Source organism: Macaca nemestrina, chromosome 15 (assembly GCF_043159975.1).
Source record: "Macaca nemestrina isolate mMacNem1 chromosome 15, mMacNem.hap1, whole genome shotgun sequence".
Taxonomy (NCBI): Eukaryota; Metazoa; Chordata; class Mammalia; order Primates; family Cercopithecidae; genus Macaca; species Macaca nemestrina.
The window spans coordinates 55,455,541-55,475,087 of NC_092139.1; the positions used below are offsets into that span (position 1 = coordinate 55,455,541).

Consider the following 19,547-nt stretch of genomic DNA (forward strand, 5'->3'; position numbering starts at 1 on the left):
CAGGTTTTCTCACTCCATGTCAAGTGCTATTCTTCCTCTCTCTCTCTCTGTCTCTAACAATAATGCAATGATATTCTGAATTTAGTTGAAAATGACATTTGGATTTTGTTATAAGCTATTTGATTTTCCTTCACAAATTTGTTTATAGCAATGTCCTCCCAGAATATGCTGATAAAGATAAATGGATGACAGTTATTGATGAATCCTGCTGCTGGCAGTTATTAATCAGCCATTGACTTGATGAAGCAGCCATGGATGCCACACCTGATGGCAAGGCATGTGGCCTGGGGGCCTGAGTGCAGCTGCCACGGGTCATTCATGTGGCTTTGGGAGTGCTGGGAAGCTACTGCTTCCGCATCTCCAAGGAGCAAGCATCCTATGAGAGTGGAAGTGAGAGGTCAGTAAGGACAGGCCCGTTTTTTGAGCCCTTACTCTGCCAGGCATTGGGAAACAGAGAAACAGAGTTTCTGTCCTTGTGAAGCTTCAGCCTAGTGAACTATTTCTCTGCATCTATCATGGAACATTAAGAAGTAATTTTGGAAGAGTGAAGGACCTGGTAGGCACAGTTTACATAAACCATTTAACTGGCTCTTCCAAATGCCTCTTAAAGGTACGTGGCAATCCCATTTTACAGGTGAGAAGACTGAGACTCAGTGAGTTCTAGTAACTTGATAAAGCCCCACAGCAAGCTGACAGATGAGTCAGGATTCCAGTGCAGATCAATTGGACCCCAGTGTCTTTGCTTTTCCCACCACATGACTTATGGAGGATGGAGCATGCCTTTTCAGGAGAATGTGACGTCTCTGAAATTCTGTCTTCAGCAATGTCCTCTTTCAAATTTCATGCTTTCTTTGTTACCTCCATTTGGGTAGAAATTGTGTCTTATAAGAATTGTAATCCCCTGAAGTCATTGGAATGGTACTGGAGAATACTAAAAAGCAAACAACAACAACAACAACAAAAAACCCCCAAAACAAACAAACAAAAAAAACCATTAATGTTTTAAAAACAGAAATGCTAACGCAGCAACAAAAAGTAACCCTAATTGCAAAGCCCAGTAGAATTGTGCTTGAGATGATTTGCTGCTTTATTTTTGGAAGCCCTCCATATTACCCACATTACTGTCAAACTCTTCTTGAGCGTGAACATCAAGAGAGCATGGATCAAATGGGAAAATTAGTGTCAGGATTACATCAGAAGAAAGGCAAGTATCCCATCATTTCACTGCCCACAAAAATACATTCTTTCCCTTTCCCTCCACTATTTTAAGACTTCATTGACCTTTTCTAAAGTCCCAATTTCCATTTAACCTCTGTGCCAGTCAAGACAGCCGTCCCAAGTCCCTAACCTTCTCCTTCACCCAATGATCACTCTTTGAAGTCACCAAGCGTGCTACACACAGAAGGAAGCCATTAGCAGGGAGAGTTCGAACCTATATAGCCAACCATAAATTAGAAGTCTAAGGAAGCATTTTCAGCCACTGTGAGGTCACTCAGGCTGACTGCTGGCAGTGGCTTCTCATCGATGACAGGTCACTAAAAAATGCTCTCTAGGCAGCTCATTTCTGGTGGCAGCAATATTACTGTTTGGACTTCTGAAATGATTTTTGTGATGCACATGGCTGCCACAGGCAGAAGTTCTGGAATCAGAGATTTATAGACCCCTCCAGCTTGCTCCTTCTCCACTGGGGAGGAGCTGGGGGCCAGGCTCAGGTGGAGGCCTCTTAGTGCCTTTCTTCCTGGAGACTCACAAGGTATGAACAGGAGGAGGACCAGGGAAATAGTGGGCCAGGGGCTCTGAGAATTCTGAAAGTAGCTGGAGGGTCTGAAGGAGTCAGTGAAGTGTTGGTGGCAAGGTGGGTTTCTGGAACCAGAGCAATACGCCTCGATTCATTTATTCAAGAAGGCTTTATTCGACACATGCTGCATACTAGGCACTGTCACACCGAGAATACAGCAGTGAAAAAAAAAACCACAAAAATGTGGTCCTTGTGAGGCTTATATTTAAGTAAGGGAGACAGACAATTAAAAAAATATAACTGATAAACAAACTGTCTAATTTGTCAGAAGGTGATAAGTCTGCGGGAAAAAAGAGGGATGGAGAGTGCAAGGGCAGAGATTTGCTTGCTCCCTCCCTCTGCAGAGGGAGCAGCTGGAGTGTGGTCTTGAGGTAGGAGCGTGCCTGGTGTGACCAGGTGGTGGCAAGGGGAGGGAAGCTGGTGAGCAGTGTCTGGGGGTCTGCTAAGGACTCTGGCTTTTCCTAGGACGACGTGGCATCTATTACAGGGTTGTGAGAAGAGGAGCGAGATGCTCTGATCTAAATTTTAAAAACTATTTTATTTTTAATTGATAAATAATTGTATGCATTTATGGGGTACAGTGTGATATTTTGACATATGTGTACACTGTGGAATGATTAAATCGAGCTAGTTGACATACTCCTCACCTCATGTACTTCTTACCATTGATTTGGTGGTGAGACCATTTAAAATTTACTTTTTCTTTTTTGAAATGTGATCTAAGTTTTAAAAGACTCCCTCTGGCTACCTTGCTGGGACAGGATGTGTACAGCCAGGGCAGAAGCTGGCAGCCTGGCTAGGCAACTATTGCAGCTGTCCAGACAAGACATGAGGAGGCTCGGATGCAAGGCAGTCGGTGGAGATAGTGAGAAGTCATCAGAATCAGGGCATGGTTTGAAAAAACAAGGACTTGTTGACAAATTGAATGTGAGGTGTGAGAGAGGGAGAGGGGTCCAGGTTGTCTTGGCTGAGAAACATGAAAGGTGGAGTAGCCTTCGATGGAGATGGGGGAGCCTGGGATAGAGCAGGTGTTTTGGTTGATGAGGATTTCTGTTTTGGACAGGCTATGGCTGAGCAACCTGTGACACTCCAGATGGAGATATGAAACAGGCAGGTGGATGGCAGGAATTCAAGGAGGATCTGGGACAAAGTGGAGACATAACTGGTTTTAAAGACTTGGAGCTGATGTGATTGTCAGGGGGTGAGTGAACACACACAGGGCCTGGAGCACCTCTTCATTTTGAGGTCAAGAGACGAGGAAGAGAGAAAGAGAGAGATAGCAAGGGAGCAAGAGAGCCAGGGGGCATGGAGGTGGCAGGGAGACTGGGAGAGGGCAGTGTCCTGGAAGCCAAGGGAAGGAGGAGGGAGTGGCCAACCGTGTGCAGTGCTGCTCTGTTGAGTAAGGTGAGCATGAGCCACGGCCACTGGATTAAGCCATGTGGTGGCCCCATTGGTTACTGTTCTGATCCAGTGAGGGGTGGGTAAGGAGAGGAATAGGAGCAGGCAAGACCCCGTTTCTCTATTACTTATTAGGCCTTCATTGTAAGAAAGGGTCCCGTAGCTAAGACTAACTGAAGAATATTGATGCAAAGACTGCAAACTACTGATGGAGATTGTGGCCAGAGATACTCAGAGAGGAGAAACCACTTGCCTCAGGGGCTGAAGGAACTTTTGGGCTTCCTGGCTAGAATGCTGAGGAACTCAGTGCTCTCAGGCTGCTGGTGGGAGGAGAGACCTGGGTTTGAGGAGGTGAATGGCCAGTCTTATGGATGGGGATCCACATGATGAATTTCTCCAGCTCCTGTGCACTCGAACTGCCATAAAAATCAGTTAGTGGGTTTGCGCTTTCAGCAGCTCTAGTAATTCATTTGGAGTGTCTTTATAGTGTACAAGGCACTCTTGCTTCTCAGTTTCCCTTAGAGGCTGAGGCCACTCCCAGAGGGCCAGTAAAGAGCAGCGGCCAAGTGCACAAACTGGGCCTGGGCTCAGATCCCAGCTCTGCCACATTCTAGCTGTGTGACCTTTGGCAAGCTACTTAACCTTTCTGTGCCTCTGTTTATGCATCTGTAAAATGGTAGTAAGACTAGTACCTATCCCAAGGAGTTGCTGTGAAGTTGAACTGAAATACTTAGAGCTGTGTTCAGCTCTAACACAGAGTGAATAGAATAAGTGAACTGAAACACTTAGAGCTGTGCTATTAAGGCATTAGCATAATGGTCTCTATTTTAATAGGTGAAGATATTTGGAAATCTATAGAGGATGATTTGCTGCAGTTTACTCAAGTGACTTGAACTCCCCCTCCAAAGTCAGACCATTATTCCACAGGGATATTCCTCTATGTGGTTGTCTAGCCATCTATCCTAGCCAGTATTCCGTTTCTAGCTGTAATTCAAATATTTTCACACTGGATTTTCTAGGGAAGGTGGCTGAGGGAGGGCTATCTTAGGTATACCCTTACACTTTTTAAAACTCTTTCTGTTTTGTTTTGTGTACTTATGCTCAGGTTTTGAATTTACCCTTAAATCTCAAAAGAAGTGTACTGAAAAGTATGAAATTGTCATTTATTATAATGATGAAATCAACTTCCTTAAGAATTTCACATATGTCAATGCATAGAAATGATTTCAAATAAAGTATGTTTCTGTGAACATAAAACATTTACTTGTTATGACACTGTAATCAGGGAGTCACAGATTCTAAGATATGAAATACTAAGCACCCCATCTCTACCAAAAAAAAATTTAGCCTGGCATGGTGGCACACACTGTAGTCTCAGCTTCTCAGGAGGCTGGAGTGGGAGGATCACTTGAGCCTGGGAGGTTGAGGCTGCAGTGAGCTCTGGTTGTGTCACTGCACTCCAGTCTGGGTGACAGAGGGAGACTGTGTCTCAAACAAACAAACAAACAATAAATAAATAGAAATACTAAGCAGACATTTGATTATCTCATGCCCAGATTGTATCTGGAGATAAGGGTATGCTGGAAAGAATCCTGGACTAAGAATCTGGAATTCTGGATTCTAATCTCAAATACTTATTGCATTCATGGTGAACCAATTACCTCTTGAGTTTCAGTTCCCCATTTGTAGAATGCAACTGGGTGACCTTTCCATTTCCTCCTCATTCCAATATTTCTATTACTCTGTCTTGGTTTGGGTTTCTTGAGAAGCAGAGAGGAAAAGTTAATTGGGAGGCAATCTCAGGAAGCACTGTTAGGGGAGCAGGGAAGTGAGACAAAAGAGAAAGCAGCCCATAATGGTACAGCACCAATCCATTTACCTCTTGGAGCCACTGGAGCTTCATCCAGCAGAAACTGGGAGTTAGTGTGGGACATGCTTCAGACCGAGGGAGCTGGGATATTTACACCCCAACTCCTGTCAGTCAGAGCTTGAGGGCTGTTCCTAAAAGGCTCTTCTGGTCTGCCACATGGAGGAAAATGGTGCAGGAAGTCCTTTTGGTTGAAGTGTACAGGTGCTGATGATGGGAAGATGGGCAGTATTCCTTGAAGTGGTGTAGGAGAGGAACACTCGCTGTTTGCTACACATTGACCTCCCAGATTTGCCTGTGATTTGGGGCTTAGAGAAATGTGTTGATTCTGTCTAGTAAAAGTGAGAGTCATTGCAGAACCAAAACCAGAATCTTAGTGGTGACTGTGCAATATCATTTGGTCTGGTGATTTTACCCAGAGCATCTCAGAACACTGGTATTTGTAGTATGTAGCCTTGCTAATAAATATATACAAACGTGTTGAAATGACTTGCTATTATATGACTAGAACGAACCCATGTCATCCTCATGATGTCTTGCTGTCACAGTCTGTCTGACCTGACTCCTCAAGCAAGAGAACAAGGGTTGGCAAAGAGTGCCCCAGAAATGCACAGCCCCAGGTGCCCGGCAGAGGGCATTAAGCATGACAGACATTGGAATGACATCTGCTGTGTGTGCAGAGCAGACTGATTGAGTGGAACCATGACCGAAGAGAACTCAGGTAGACTCAAGTGCTTCTGGGGAATTTGAGAAACTTCCCCGACAGAGAATTTACTTCAAGTCAGATACCTTCCCAATAATTGAAAATCCTGCCAATAATGAGGAAAGAGAAGTGTACCCAAATTCCTATTTCCTTGAATCTGCTCTTCAGTTTATTCATGAAATTGGTTCACCTGATAAACGAATCTTGCTCGAGAGCCTGCCATGCTCCAGCATTGGGGACCCAGCAGTGAAAAAACCAGTACAAACTGGCCCTCACAGAGCTTCCCTGATATGGTTTGGCTCTGTGTCCCCACCCAAATCTCATGTTGAATTGTAATCCCCATGTATCAGGGGAGGGAGCTGATGAGAGGTGATTGGATCATGGGGGTGGATTTCTGCCATACTGTTCTTGTGAGAGTGAGTGAGTCTCACAAGATCTGATGGTTTAAAAGTGTGGCACTTCCCCTTTTGCATGTGCACTCTCTCTCCTGCCACCATGTAAGATGCACCCCGCTTCCTCTTTGCCATGATTGTAAGTTTCCTGAGACCTCCCCAGCCATGCAGAACTGGGAGTCAATTAAATTTCTTTTCTTTACACATTACCTAGTCTTAGGTAGTTCTTTATAGCAGTGTGAAGATGGACTAATACATTCCCTTTTAGTGAGAAGATACAGACAATAAACAAACTACTAACTAAATGCACAGTGTCAGGAGAGAGAAATGTTAGGAACAGGAACGAGGCAGGGTAGGGGAGTGTAGAGGTTCAGCAGTGGTGTTTTAGTTTGGTGTTGTGTGCAGGGCAGACCCTCAGGTAAAATGCCTTTAAGACGAGATCCTGTGGAATGGAGGGAGGACCTAAGGAAGCAATGCAGATGGGTGGTAATGGAGGGTCCTAATTAGAAAAAACAGAAGATCAGAGAACCTAAGGCCTGAGTCAGGGTCAGTACCCGAAGTGGGGCTGAGCAGGGTGCTGGGGACAAGGTGAGGACAGAGAGGGCCTGAAGGTGAGATCAGTCATCAATCAGGTTAGGCCTTGCGAGGACTTTGGCCCTTACCCTGAATGGGAAGTAGAGGTCTGGCATTCTCTGCCTTTCATTTTGAGAGGATCCCTCAGGAGTGGAAGGGGAGCAAAGCTGGGAAAAGTAGCAATAAAGTACCTGCAAATGTTTTATATAGATTTTGTTCACATCTCCAAAAAAGTGCAAAAACTCCCTTAGCTCTGCATTTTCCAGCCTCTGTGGACTGAATTGTGCCCCTCCCCACCAAGTTAATATGCAGAAGCCTGAACTCCCAATGTGACATTGTTAGAGGATGGGGCCTTTGGGGGGTGATTAGGTTTAGATGAGGGTATGAGTGTGGAACCCTCAGGGTGGGGCCCTCCCTTTCTCTCTCTCTCTCTCACCTATGTGAAGATATAGGGAGAAAGCAGCCATCTGCAAACCAAGAAGAGGGTTCTCAGCAGGACCTGGCCATGCTGTCACCCTGACCTTGGGCTTCCAGTCTCCAGAACTGGGAAAAAGCCAACAATAAATGTCAGTTATTTGAGCCCCCCAGTCTGTGGTATTTTGTTAGGGCAGCCTGCGCTGACTAAGACACCAGCCAATTTTGTTTCTGTTTTCCCTCCCTGAAGTCAGTGAGGATGGGAGCTCTCTAGGTAGCGGTGTGAGGGTCTGAGGGAGACTACTGAGGCACATGGGTGGAGAGGGGCAGTCAGCCAGCAGGGGCCAGACCTTGCCTGCTTTGTAGGCCACAGAGAGGGACTGGTACTTCAAGATCTGTGGGAATGGGAGCGGGAGCCCAGGGAGGGCTGCAGGGAAGGACTTGGCTTGGGCTGCTGTGGAGAGAGAGAAGGTGGCGAGAGGGCAGGCCAAAAGTGAGGAGCCCAGAAGAGACACTTAGGCAAAATACAGGCTAAGATTGCAGTGGCTGAGAAAGGGGCAGCCACCATGAGGAAGACCCTCAGGAACGCCATAGAGAGGGTTGTTCCAGATGACTCCAAAAGCCCCCTCCAACTCTAAAGTTCCAATCATTGGATACTCAGAGCATTAGTAGTGTCAGATATTATTTCTTTCTTTCTTTTTTTTTTTTTTGGAGACGGAGTCTTGCTCTGTCGCCCAGGCTGGAGTGCAGTGGCCGGATCTCAGCTCACTGCAAGCTCCGCCTCCCGGGTTCGCGCCATTCTCCTGCCTCAGCCTCCCGAGCAGCTGGGACTACAGGCGCCCGCCACCTCGCCTGGCTAGTTTTTTGTATTTTTTAGCAGAGACAGGGTTTCACTGTGTTAGCCAAGATGGTCTCGATCCATATATTATTTCTTAACCATACCAGAGGACGGAGCTGGGGACTATTTGGGAGGTAGAAGTATCGAAACCTGTGGGCTGAATGAGGCTGTGTGTGTGCGTCTGTGTGTGTGTGCGTGTCTGCGTGTGTGTGCCTGTATGTGTGTGCATGTCTCCGTGTGTGTGCCTGTGTGTGTGTCTATGTGTGTTTGTGCACGTGTGGCTGCATGTGTGTGTGTCCATGTGTGTCTCTGCGTGTGTGTGTGCCTGTGCGTGTGGTGTGGGTGGGAGTTGATGAATGGGGAGAAATCTAGGAAGAGTCCCAGATTCAGGCGTGAGCAAATGGCGGGGTGGAAGGGCAGACAGGTGGGGTGTGTCACTGGCCAGAGGGGAGGGTGCAAGAGAAATCATCGACCCTTGCTCCAGAGGTCCCAGGACACCAGAACTTGTGCAGTGGCCTTAGTGACAGGGACACTGCCAAGATCAGATGCTGGAGGGCCATGTGGAGAAACACATGAACCCGGGGCCAGGTGGGCAGCAGAAAATGTGAGACAAAGCTCAGGAAATGGGGGCTCTGGGGATAGGAGGGAGGGACTCTTGGGCCAGTCTTGATTGGGTTTCCTTTGAAACCCAATTAGAGCCTTGTCCTGGGCGAACACCTTCTTATAGGATAGGACTGGGAGACCAGCAGGTGACAAGGACATTGCGAAGTAGGTATCCAAAACCTGGGTCACTGCTGTAATAACCAGAGTCCTGTCTTTTTTCTGAATGGAGAATTTTAAGAGCCAAACATTAAATTCTTTATTTTTTAAACTTGAAAATTTCAAATACGGACTGGTTCACCACCAGGAACGCCACAGAGAGGGTTGTTCTGGATGACTCCAAAAGCCCCCTCCAACTCTAAAGTTCCAATCATTGGATATTCAGAGCATTAGCAGTGTCAGGTATATATTTCTTAACCATACAATAGATTTCCTACTTTAACTACATACATTTGTTTCATAACCAACCACTATTAGGGGCGTTCTGTGAACTTACTTCGTGTGCCATTGAATTTCTAATAGGTGATATCTAATCTTAAATTGTAGCTTAGAGAAAAGATGTTGCTATTCTATTGCTGAAACATAATTGATGTATAAGGAGAGTTTGGCTTTGAATACATTTCTTTCTCTATATATATTTATTTTAGATTTCATAAGTATTTGATTCACAAAATATTGAGGATATTGCAAAAACATGATTTTACTGGATTTTTCAGAATCATAAAGAGAAGAATAATTCTTTTATAGTTTAGTAACTATCTAAAACAATTTAGACACTTTTGACCTTATTTTCCTGATGTTTCTTTGAGATGAGGAGGTAGTAATTGCAATTTCACTTTTTCTATTGAACAAAAAACTAAATGAAGTGTGTGACACATTGCTTTTTTAACCCAAATTCCACAGTGCAACGTGACTTTGCACTAGAAAAGTCTTTGAAACTAGAACAAAAGAGAGAGTGGAAAGGGAGACTCAACTAGAACCAAGTAGATACCACATCTGACAGAAAAGTAGATTATTTTCAGTCCACTGAAGGATGTGCTGAATGAGGCAGTGTGCTTCCTCTCATTTCATTGCCTGAACTCTATTTAGATACTGTGGAATGTTCTGGGATATTTGCTGAGCTTTAGATTTAGTAAAGAAATATTTTATTGTTCTAGCAACAACAACAAAAAAATAAGTTATTACCTTAATTAGGAAGTGATCTGAGAATCTCATTTTGATATAGAAGCGGGGCAGGGAAGTGATGGGAACGGAAGGGCGTGGTCCCTGGCTGGGACTCCATCCCTGGATTTATTCCCATGGACCTAGGTGAGGACAGGGATTTCTGTTTTTGTGCCCAAATGTTGCATGTTGCATTTCCCAAGACCACCCCAGCCCGCCCTGCCCCCATCCTGTGCCTGTAAAAACCCTGAGACCCTGGCAGGCAGAGACACAAGTGGCTGGATGTCAAGAGGAACGTTCTGGCGGAAGAGCACATCGACAGGCGCCTGCAGATGCCAGGCCAGCAGGCCATCGACCAGTGGAATTACATGGTGATGGATTGGGAAGAACCTTGAATCCGGACATGACCATTCTACAATGTTAGTGTTAATTTTTTTTCATGAGCAAGGTGTGTATAAATAAGTAAATAAGGGCATAATGTCAGGTAAACTGAATGGCTGGAAAGTGGCAACCAGGATTTAGTTATTTGGCATTATCACAGGTTTTTCAGAAACACTCAATTTTTAGCAGAAACAAGTCCCCTCCAAAATTCAATGTACTGCAATTGATTTGCATGTGGTTTAATGCTGTTAACAGTCTATAAATAATGGACTCAAATATTTGAAGTTGTAGATGCTTTCATACTGTTTTAAACAAACATAAGTTACAGGCAAATGGTTAAGAATACCAGAAACATTGCAAGAATGCTCTTTTTAAATTCTGAAGATATTGCTTTATTTTAAAGTATCAAGGACGATTTAAATTTTGGGGAAAACAGAGGAGGCATGAAGATTTCTGAACTCGCTCACACACAAACCCGTCACAGCAGCTGTGATCTATAAGCCAAATTTGTGTGAGAAGTTTTCTTTTTTGAGTAACAACAAAACAACGAAAACCCTCCTAACTGAAACTGGGAAAGGACTAGAAACTTTGTTTTCTTACTAGTGTGAGGGTGGAAACATATTGGCTTTCAAGTGAATTGGCTGTGACCACAGCAGCACTTGGATCTGAGGGGGCCGAGATTGCAGGCAGATGTGAGTTTGGCACTTGCATGCCCATGTTAAAAAACTTTCCTCCTTTCTCCTACCCACACATTGAGGCTGGCCTTGCTGGAGCGGTGCAAACTGATTACAGACACACATTACCTGGAAACATGCCGTTGACTTAACATGGGGCCTGTCTACTTAGGCTCTGATTTTTGAAAATGCAACTTTTATCCAGAATATTTGACAAATGCTCAGAAATGTATATTACGCCAGATAGCTGTCAAAGCAGCAGGCTTCTCCCCTGGAGAGTTCATTAACCTCATTTCCACTCGCTGAGTAAGGAGCTCTGTCTTGCCTGAGAGGGACCATGGTACCAACATGTATGGATTCCAAGTGAGGAGGGAGAAAAATAACTGAAGTATGAGAAAATAAAGATTTCTTGATAAGGCCCAAATGCTAGCTCATTTCCTATGTTTTAAATGCCCATTTTCTGTTTATTTTAATTACCTATGCATTTATCTATTAATCTCTTTTCAAAATGCTTTGAAGGTGTAATGATGATATGCTCTTTTCTGAACTAATTTCCTTAATATACAAAGAGCTCTTATAAGTCAATAAAAATGTCAAAGCTCATAAACGCAAAGAGAAGTGTAGATGATTTTAAAAGATTTTCACTTATTAGTTGAACAGAGATGAAAACTTTGAAAATATACTGAGATAACCAGTGATAATGCATAGCGCTGGTGAGATTGTGTTAATTAGAGTGTAAACTAGAACAAGGTTTTTGGAAAACAATTGGGCAATATCTTTCCAAATTTAAAATGCATGGATTTCCTTGTCCCAGAAATTCCACCAGAATTCTTCTAACAGATAAGAAAGATTCCCATTCTGTAGGTTGCCAGTTCACCCTGATGATAGTTTCTTTTGCTGTGCAGAGAGAAGCTCTTTAGTTTAATTAGATCCAATTTCTCAATTTTGGCTTTTGTTGCAATTGCTTTTGGTGTTTTAGCGATGACTTGTAACCAACCCAAATGCCCATCAATGAGAGACTGGATAAAGAAAATGTGGCACATATACACCATAGAATACTATCCAGCCATAAAAAAGAATGAGTTCACGTCCCGGGACATGGATGAAGCTGGAAACCATCACTTTCAGCAAACTAACACAGGAACAGAAAATCAAACGCTGCATCTTCTCACTCATAAGTGGGAGTTGAACAGTAAGAACACATGGACAAGGGAGGAGAACATCACACACTGGGACCTGTCAGGGGATTGGGGTAAGGAGAGAGAGAACATTAGGACAAACACCTAATGCATGCAGGGCTTAAAACCTAGATGATGGGTTGATGGGTGCAGCAAACCACCATGGCACATGTATACCTATGTAACAAACCTGCATGTTCTGCACATGTATCCCAGGACTGAAAGTTTAATTAAAAAAAATCTGGGAGTTTTAACTTTTGTTCTGGGAAAAAAAAGAAAGACTCCCTCATGTGCGCAGAATTTGAATATGGTACAGTGGCTAACTCTGAGGTTGGGAATTGGATACCAGGAGGCAGGGTGGGAGAGAAAGTCATTTATTCTCTATGTGCCATTTGGATTGTCTAGGTTCCCTAAGCATGTGCCTGTGTTATATAGTCACAGAAAGATAATTTAAAAATATATTTGTTGATGCATAAATGACTATAAATTCACTGTGAAAGAAGAAATGGCATACAAAATTAATCCAAATCAAACTAAATGATAAGAAAGTGATAAATGAGTGTAAGGGGAAAACGGAGGTAGGAGCACTAGGATGAAGCCAGGGTGAAATCCTGTGTTATGTGTGGATGCTGCAGGTGGGCTGAAGTTCCTAGCAGCAAATAAAATAGTGAAGGGAAGTGTCTCAGGCTGAGACATGATTCAGGATGTCTACTGAAAGAAAACAATCTTTTGCCAGAAGTGTAACTATCCTAGTCCTGAGATTAAGAGAAATTTCTCCTGTGGGTCCTCACAGAAAGGGTTTAATAAATAATGTCCTCAAAATCAAGCCCAGGGTAAATGCAACAGTAAATTTCAATATCATTCTATCCTTGAGGTAGATTAGATTATGGTTCAAATTCTCATTTCCTCCTTGTAATGGCCCTCCTTTCTACCTTTGCCTGGAGACTTAGCAGTGCCTCCTACCAGAGCAGGCAGAAGGTACATCTCACTCTACCCTCTGACATCAGCTCCCTCATGGAACTTCCTTTGACCAATGAGCTGAGAGCAGAGGTGTGAGTTGTGTCTAGCCAGAGGGCTTAAATGTGCTTGTGTGATTTGGCTTGGCCTTTTGAGCTTCAGCTTTCACCATGGGAAAATCATGCCCTGCGTAGTCATTGCTCCTTCAACCTTTGTCCTGGAATGAAGACACATGGAACAGTCTGGAACCTAAAACAAAGCCTGGAGTTCAGCTGAGATCAGCTAAGGTGTGGCCGAGACCTGTGCATATGGAATAAATGTTTGCTCTTATAGGCAAATGCGATGCGGGAGTTGTTCATTACTCAGCATTATTCCAGCAGAGAAGCCTGGTGAATATATCCCTAGAGACAGAGAGAAGGACGTGAAAAGTTCAGGAGGAGGCTTTTGAATTGCTGGGGATAATGGGAATAGGCAAGTACTCTAGTAACAGGATATGAGCTTCCCCTAAGATCAAGACCCTATTTGAAGACTCCAAGACATTACTGATGATGAATGGATTACTATATCAGGTAATACAGTGCTCTGTGAGTGAACCGCAGGAGTAATTACTTGTATTCAAGAAAATCACCCCACAATCCTGAGGACAAATCCTGAGGGCATTCATTGAAAGAATGAATAGAAATTGGGATGGATAAATAAAATATGTGTGTGTGTGCACGTGTGTGTATGTGAATGTGTGTATGTGTAAGTGTACATGCACATGAATTACTACATTTATTCACGTGTGCATGCATGTAGATGTACGTGTGTTTGTATGCATGGGTGTGCATTATGTGTGTGTATGCCTGTGTGTGTGCATGCATGCATGTGTGTGTGTATGTTCTCTGTGGAGGGAGGAGACTGGAGATTCTCTTCTCCAACATTTGAGGCCAGTTTGCCCAAAATCTTGGTACTAAATGTATGTCCAGGTTACAGATCCACATGCAAATGCAGACCTAACAACACTGAGGCTCATCTTTTGGGTTTCTCCCCATCTTCTTCACCATGACTCAGTTCTCCAGGAAAAATGTTGTTGCTACTTTCAGGAATAGTCCAGGGTGAGAGCTGAAGGTAGAGTCTGGACATGTGCATGGAAGCACAGCCATGATTCTATCCAATTGGCTCAAACAAAAGTCTTGGACAGTATTTTGGCTTTTTTTTTTTTTTTTTTGAGACATGATCTTACCTGTCACCTCGCCCGGAGTGCAGTGGCACGATCATAGTTCATTGCAGCCTTGATCTCCCAGGCTCAAGCACTCCTCCCACTTCAGCCCCCGGAGTAGCTGGGACTACAGGTACCCACCACCACACATGGCTAATGTTTTATTTTTTGTAGAGGTGGGGTTTCACTATGTTGCCCAGGCTGGTTTTGAACTCCTGGGCTCAAGTGATCCTCCTGCTTTGGCCTCCCAAAGTGCTGGGATTATAGGCATGAGCTACGGTGCCTAGCCTGTATTTTTTGTAATTGGTTTTCTGAGTCTATTTAAAAAAGGATGTTCTTCAGCTATTTGGGGACTTTCGGCTCCATCCCAGGCCCATAAGTGAATGCAACAAGGTTTAATGACTGTTGGACACTGTGTTTATCGAGAGACATACTGCAGGGAAGCAGAAACAACATAATTGCCTATAAACACATCCTTTAAAAAGTTAGCAGTCTAATCCATAAAAATGAATTTTGGCGGGTGCAAATGTAGTCAGGGCCAAGGCAGGGCCTGTGGTGGATGGGGGCAGGAATTCCATTCAGGCGCGGAGGCTGTTGTCCCTGGGGTGCACTGTCCCCTCTCCTGTTCCTGCTTCTTTTTTACTCTCCTTCCTTCTCAGCAGCCATCCTTACAGGTTTGACATGTGTCCTTCTTTCCTGCCTTCCTGCTAGCTCTGAAATGCATTTTCATTTGACACGGATGTGTAAGAAGGATGTCCCCATGCTCCTGATGCTTTTTCACTCAGCACTGTAGCTTTAAGACCTACCCTTGTTGCTCCCCATGCACCTGGTTGGTTGCATTAACTTCTTCATGGTATTCCTGACTGTCCCTTACTGCATTAGTTCTCCATCTCCCAATCGCCCGCAGCTTCCTACAGGTACAGACAATGCCGGCGTAAACATCCTGGTTCACATCTTCCGATGGACCGTGGCGGGCACTTCCCTGCAGTATGTACCTAGAAGCAGATTCCCTGGATCACAGGGTGCTTGTAGATTTAGAAGATGTAGAGTTTTTATGTCTCAACTTGAAGTAATTCTTGCATTTTTGGTTCTTCCTTCACAGCCCTTCCACACCAATTCCTCCACTTGGTCTCCCATTTCTGTTGTGATGCTGCCTTTCTGCAGGCTGGGTACCTCCCAGTCATCTTTGTCTTCTCTCTTCCCTTTCCCTTCATATCCAGTCAGCTTCCTCATGCTCCTACCTCACCAGGTCTCTCATCCACACTTCATTTTTTCATTCCCACCATCACAAGTCTGGGTTAGGTATTGATCATCCTTGAATAGATTAACAGTTTTCTCATTGTCCCCTACTTCAGGGCTCTCCCTGCACGAGCTGATTGTAGGTTAAAATGCACATTTGAATCTGGTTACTCCCTTGCCTTCAACCTCCAGTGACTACTTTCTGGGCTGAATCTCAGAGCCTATGGAAAATGACTCTGGTTTTCTGTCCCCAGCCAAGTCCCTCCTTTAGTCTATCTCTTCCACCCTCCTTCCTCCAGCTCCTCCTCACTGCCCTTGGGCAGTACCAAATCTCTCCATTTCTTCCAGTCCAGGATTGTGGAACTTCAGAGAGCAGAGGGAATCTGAAAGAAAGGGTGGAGAAGGCTGACAATTCTTGCTGAATGGATTCAGTGAGAGAATAACTGTTCTGCTTGCTCATGTATTGTTTTATTTTGTTGCAATAAAATAAATATTTGCATGGAGGGAAAAAGTGGCTTGATTTTCCCTGATATTGTTTTCTTTAATATGATATCTTTCTCTCCCAGCCCCTTCCTGTTGATGTCTTGGTTGGGGTGCCCCACTTTCATTTTTCTGCATCTCATGTTCCAAATTTGAAGCCTGATGGTCTATGTTAGTCAGGGTTCTCCTGAGAAACAGAATCAATAGGGGGAGAGGGAGAAGAGAGAGAAAGAGAGAGAGAGAGAGAGAGATTTATTTTAAAGAATTGATGTATGCAATTGTGAGGCTATCAAGTCTGAAGTTTGCAGGGCAGTCCTGCAGGCTTGAATCCAAAAGCAGTCCAGAGGGAGAATTTCCTTCTTTTCTGCAGGAACCTCCATCTTTTCTCTTAAGACCATCAACTGATGAGACAAGGCCCACCCACAGGTGATGGGGAATCTGCTTTACTCAAGGCCCTTTGAGTCAAATGTTGATCTCATCCAAACACACCCTCACAGCAACATCTAGACTGGTGTTTGACCAAACAGCTGGGTACCCTAGCCTAGCCAAACTGACACATAAACTTAACCATCATGGGATCAGTCCCACCATATCCCATGCCCATCTTTGGACCAGTGTTCTAGCCTCCTGCCTGTCCAGGTGAGTTATGGGAGAAAAATTAGGACCCCACGTAAATGCAGACTTTCTTTTACATTATAAAGACCACTGACATTCTTACTCATCCAACTGGGACATTTTTGCCATTCAGTTTGTCAAGCACATATAATGATGTGTATTTTCAGCACAGACTTCCACTGTTTGGCAGATGGCACATCTGAAACATGGTACATAGGTGTAGGAAATTATTTGACTCCCTAGTGCTCTATGGTGACATATTCCTTTTGTGATACTAGGATATAAATGTGTTAAATGTTTTGTGTATGTGTGTGCAGGCATACGCATCACATCTGGAATCTCAAAAATATCAAGGAGATAGACGTATATTCATATGATCACATGTGTATATACATGTATACTATACACCCTTTTAACATAGGAACAGTTTACATTTTTATCCTTTGGTTTTATTGAAGGATCCTGTAAATGAATAAAACCATAAGAAAACATATGGAAGAACAGTAAAATAGGTTATAAATGTAATCAACACTGTTTTAACAGTGTCACAGAGTGAGCATGGAGGGAATGGTATTTTATTGATTACTTAGAGCCTAAGCCAGGCCTTGTGCAAGGCATTTCTCGTGTATAATCTTATCTGACCTCATGAAGGAGCATTTTCCTTAAACTGGGGATTCTGAGGCTTAGCAAATGAAGGGCACAACCAGGATTTGAACTAAAGTTTACTTTCATCTAAATACGTGTTCCTCTCTCTCTCTCTCTCTCTACCCCTATCACACCATAGCCACATCTGTGGCCGCACAAGAAATACTTTCCCAATACTCAGTAGCTAATTATTCATAAGGTTTTATGGTGATGGTGGGCCATGGGCAGAGATGCTTTGAAAGTCTTCCAGGAAAATCATGCTTTATGGCTTAGAATTTTGGGACACGACTTACCCTGAATTGAGATGGGCAAGAAATCATTTCTCCCTCGGTCCTGCTTCAGCACACCCCTCTTCCCACTCAAGAGATTGTGGAGACACTTCAAGCCCATCTCCTTGCCAGATGCCTCTGTTTTAGAAAAGTCATTTCTAGTGCCCCCAGGAAAATGGATTGGAGGGGATCAAGTCGGGAGACTGAACGTGTAACACAGTTGGGATATGATGGAGATGGGAGTGGATGTGAGGCCATCTGGGTAGTACAATCTACCGGACTTGAGGGTGGGTGACATGGCAAAGTTGGGGGAGTGAGGCCAAAGATGACTCCCGAGTTTCTGGCTTTGGCCCTGGGGTAGATGAAGACAAGTTTGGGAAGACAATTCACTTTGAGTCTGTGGAGCTGGAGGTGCCTGTGGCCACCCGGGTGGTGATGTGGCCTCCAGAGGGAGCTGGCCTGGAGATGGAGCTCCAGGAGCCACAGTGACTGGCATAGTGCCAGGTTTCTAATAGGTGTGCAATAAATATTTGTGAAACGCATGGGATGTGGGGAGTGTTGAGCCAGGCTTGTAGACTGGGTTGGAACAGGGAGCTGACAGGTCTGCCTCTGAAGGTTGTTACTGTCTGTTTAGTAGCAGGGGTTGTTATCTGTTGGTGGGGAGGAGTGGGTGGTGATACCTTAGGATTGAGCCGAGAGAAGCACTTCTGAGCTGGCCAACTATTTGAAGGAAGTGGGTCAACTAGAGAATGACAAAGGGACCCCTGGGCTCAGTTAAGGGCCTGGTTGAGGTTGATGCTGGAAATCATCAACCATCAAATATCATCAAACATGGTGGTTCCAGCACACTAGGTGTTACCATGTTGTCAGCAGGTGTGGGCTTGGGTCCACATAGCAGCAGTTGGATTGATTAGTAGTTGGGGTCTCACTGGGTACTTGCCATAAAAGTGAGGCAAGAAAGCTGATGTGATGGACAGGAACGGGGCTGATGGGACAGACTGGGAGGTCCCATAACACAGGGGAAGAAGGGCCTGCTGCAGTTGAGGAAGTGGAGTTCTCAGTGAGCAGAAGGAAAACCGAAGTGGGTGCAACCAAGTGACTAAGGGGGCAGGAAAGGGGCTTCCGGTAAGAGTCGAAGTGTGAATTTTAATTTCGGTGGTTCTAGGGATGGCAAGATCCAAGGTGTAGCCAAGGGAAAGAGTTGCCAAGGTGGGAGGGAGAGGGAGGTCGCTGGAGGTGAGTAGCCCAGGACCTGCAGGTGAGAAGTGGGATTACTGGTTCCCCAGAGGTGCCATGTTCCAAGGGGAGGCCGGCGGTGGGCAAAGAACTAGCAGAGGGTTCAGTCCGAAGCCGCCACCAGGGGGCGCGAGAAAGCTGCAAGCCGTAACAGCTCCAGTAAAAGGCGGGGGCTGGGCCTTCCTGGGGGTTCCCTAGAAGCAGACAAGGCCCTGGGTGCAAGCGGTTTATTTGGGGGATGGCTGTAGGAGGCACAGGGCAGGAACAGGGCGGGCAGGGAAGGGAGAGAAGGGAGGAAAGACAGTGAAGAGCACATGGATGGAGGAGCTACTCCCGGGCCTGTGTGCAGCGCCTCAGCCGTGGCTCCGTCAGGCAGAAGGAGCTCCCAACGCCTCTGTTATCTACTGGCTGCGGAGAACCTGGGGCTGGCGCTGTCCTCCGGGAGCTCCATCCGGGAAAGCGCCACAGAGGCTGAGGGCGTCAGGGTGGGCACTCCAGGATCTTATTCTGTTTTGGCTGCTGTGGATGAAATGCCGTAGACGGGGTGGCTTAGCAACAACAGAACATTATTTCTCACAGTTTTGGAGGCTGGATAGTCCAAGATCGAGGTGCCGGCAGGTTAGGTGTCTGGTGGAACCTGCACCTTGGTTCCCGGTGGCGGGAACCCTCATGTGGTGGAACCGGCGAGGGAGCCGGCTGGGGCCTCCTTTATACCGGCGCAAACCCCAGTCATGGGCTCTGACCTCAGAACCTAACCTCCTTCCAAAGTCCCCACCTCCTAATACCAGCGCATGGGTGATTCGGTTTCCCGATGCGAATGCGGGAGACACACTAAGTCCGCAGCTGCCAGGGTCTCCTGTTGGGCGAGATGGGTGTGGGAGGGTCAGGAGCTGTGTCACGGGTAGTGTCAGGACCAGCGCGGGATGCT

The 19,547-nt window shown here is 45.2% G+C and overlaps 2 long non-coding RNA genes across 12 annotated transcripts in view; one reads left to right on the forward strand and one right to left on the reverse strand.

Moving 5' to 3' along the window:
- The window catches only part of LOC139358521 (uncharacterized), a 188,096-nt gene that overhangs the window by 12,485 nt on the left and 156,064 nt on the right, over positions 1–19,547 (forward strand). The gene's annotated exons all lie outside the window — the stretch shown is intronic.
- LOC139358520 (uncharacterized) lies at positions 15,903–18,442 on the reverse strand. Of its 2 annotated transcripts, none has more exons than XR_011613607.1 (3): positions 18,324–18,442; positions 17,408–17,521; positions 15,903–16,041 (listed from the first exon to the last, which is right to left on the reverse strand). It is a non-coding gene; the product is annotated as an uncharacterized lncRNA (long non-coding RNA). The 2 variants fall into 2 exon arrangements; XR_011613606.1 differs by lacking the exon at positions 18,324–18,442 and adding an exon at positions 18,064–18,203.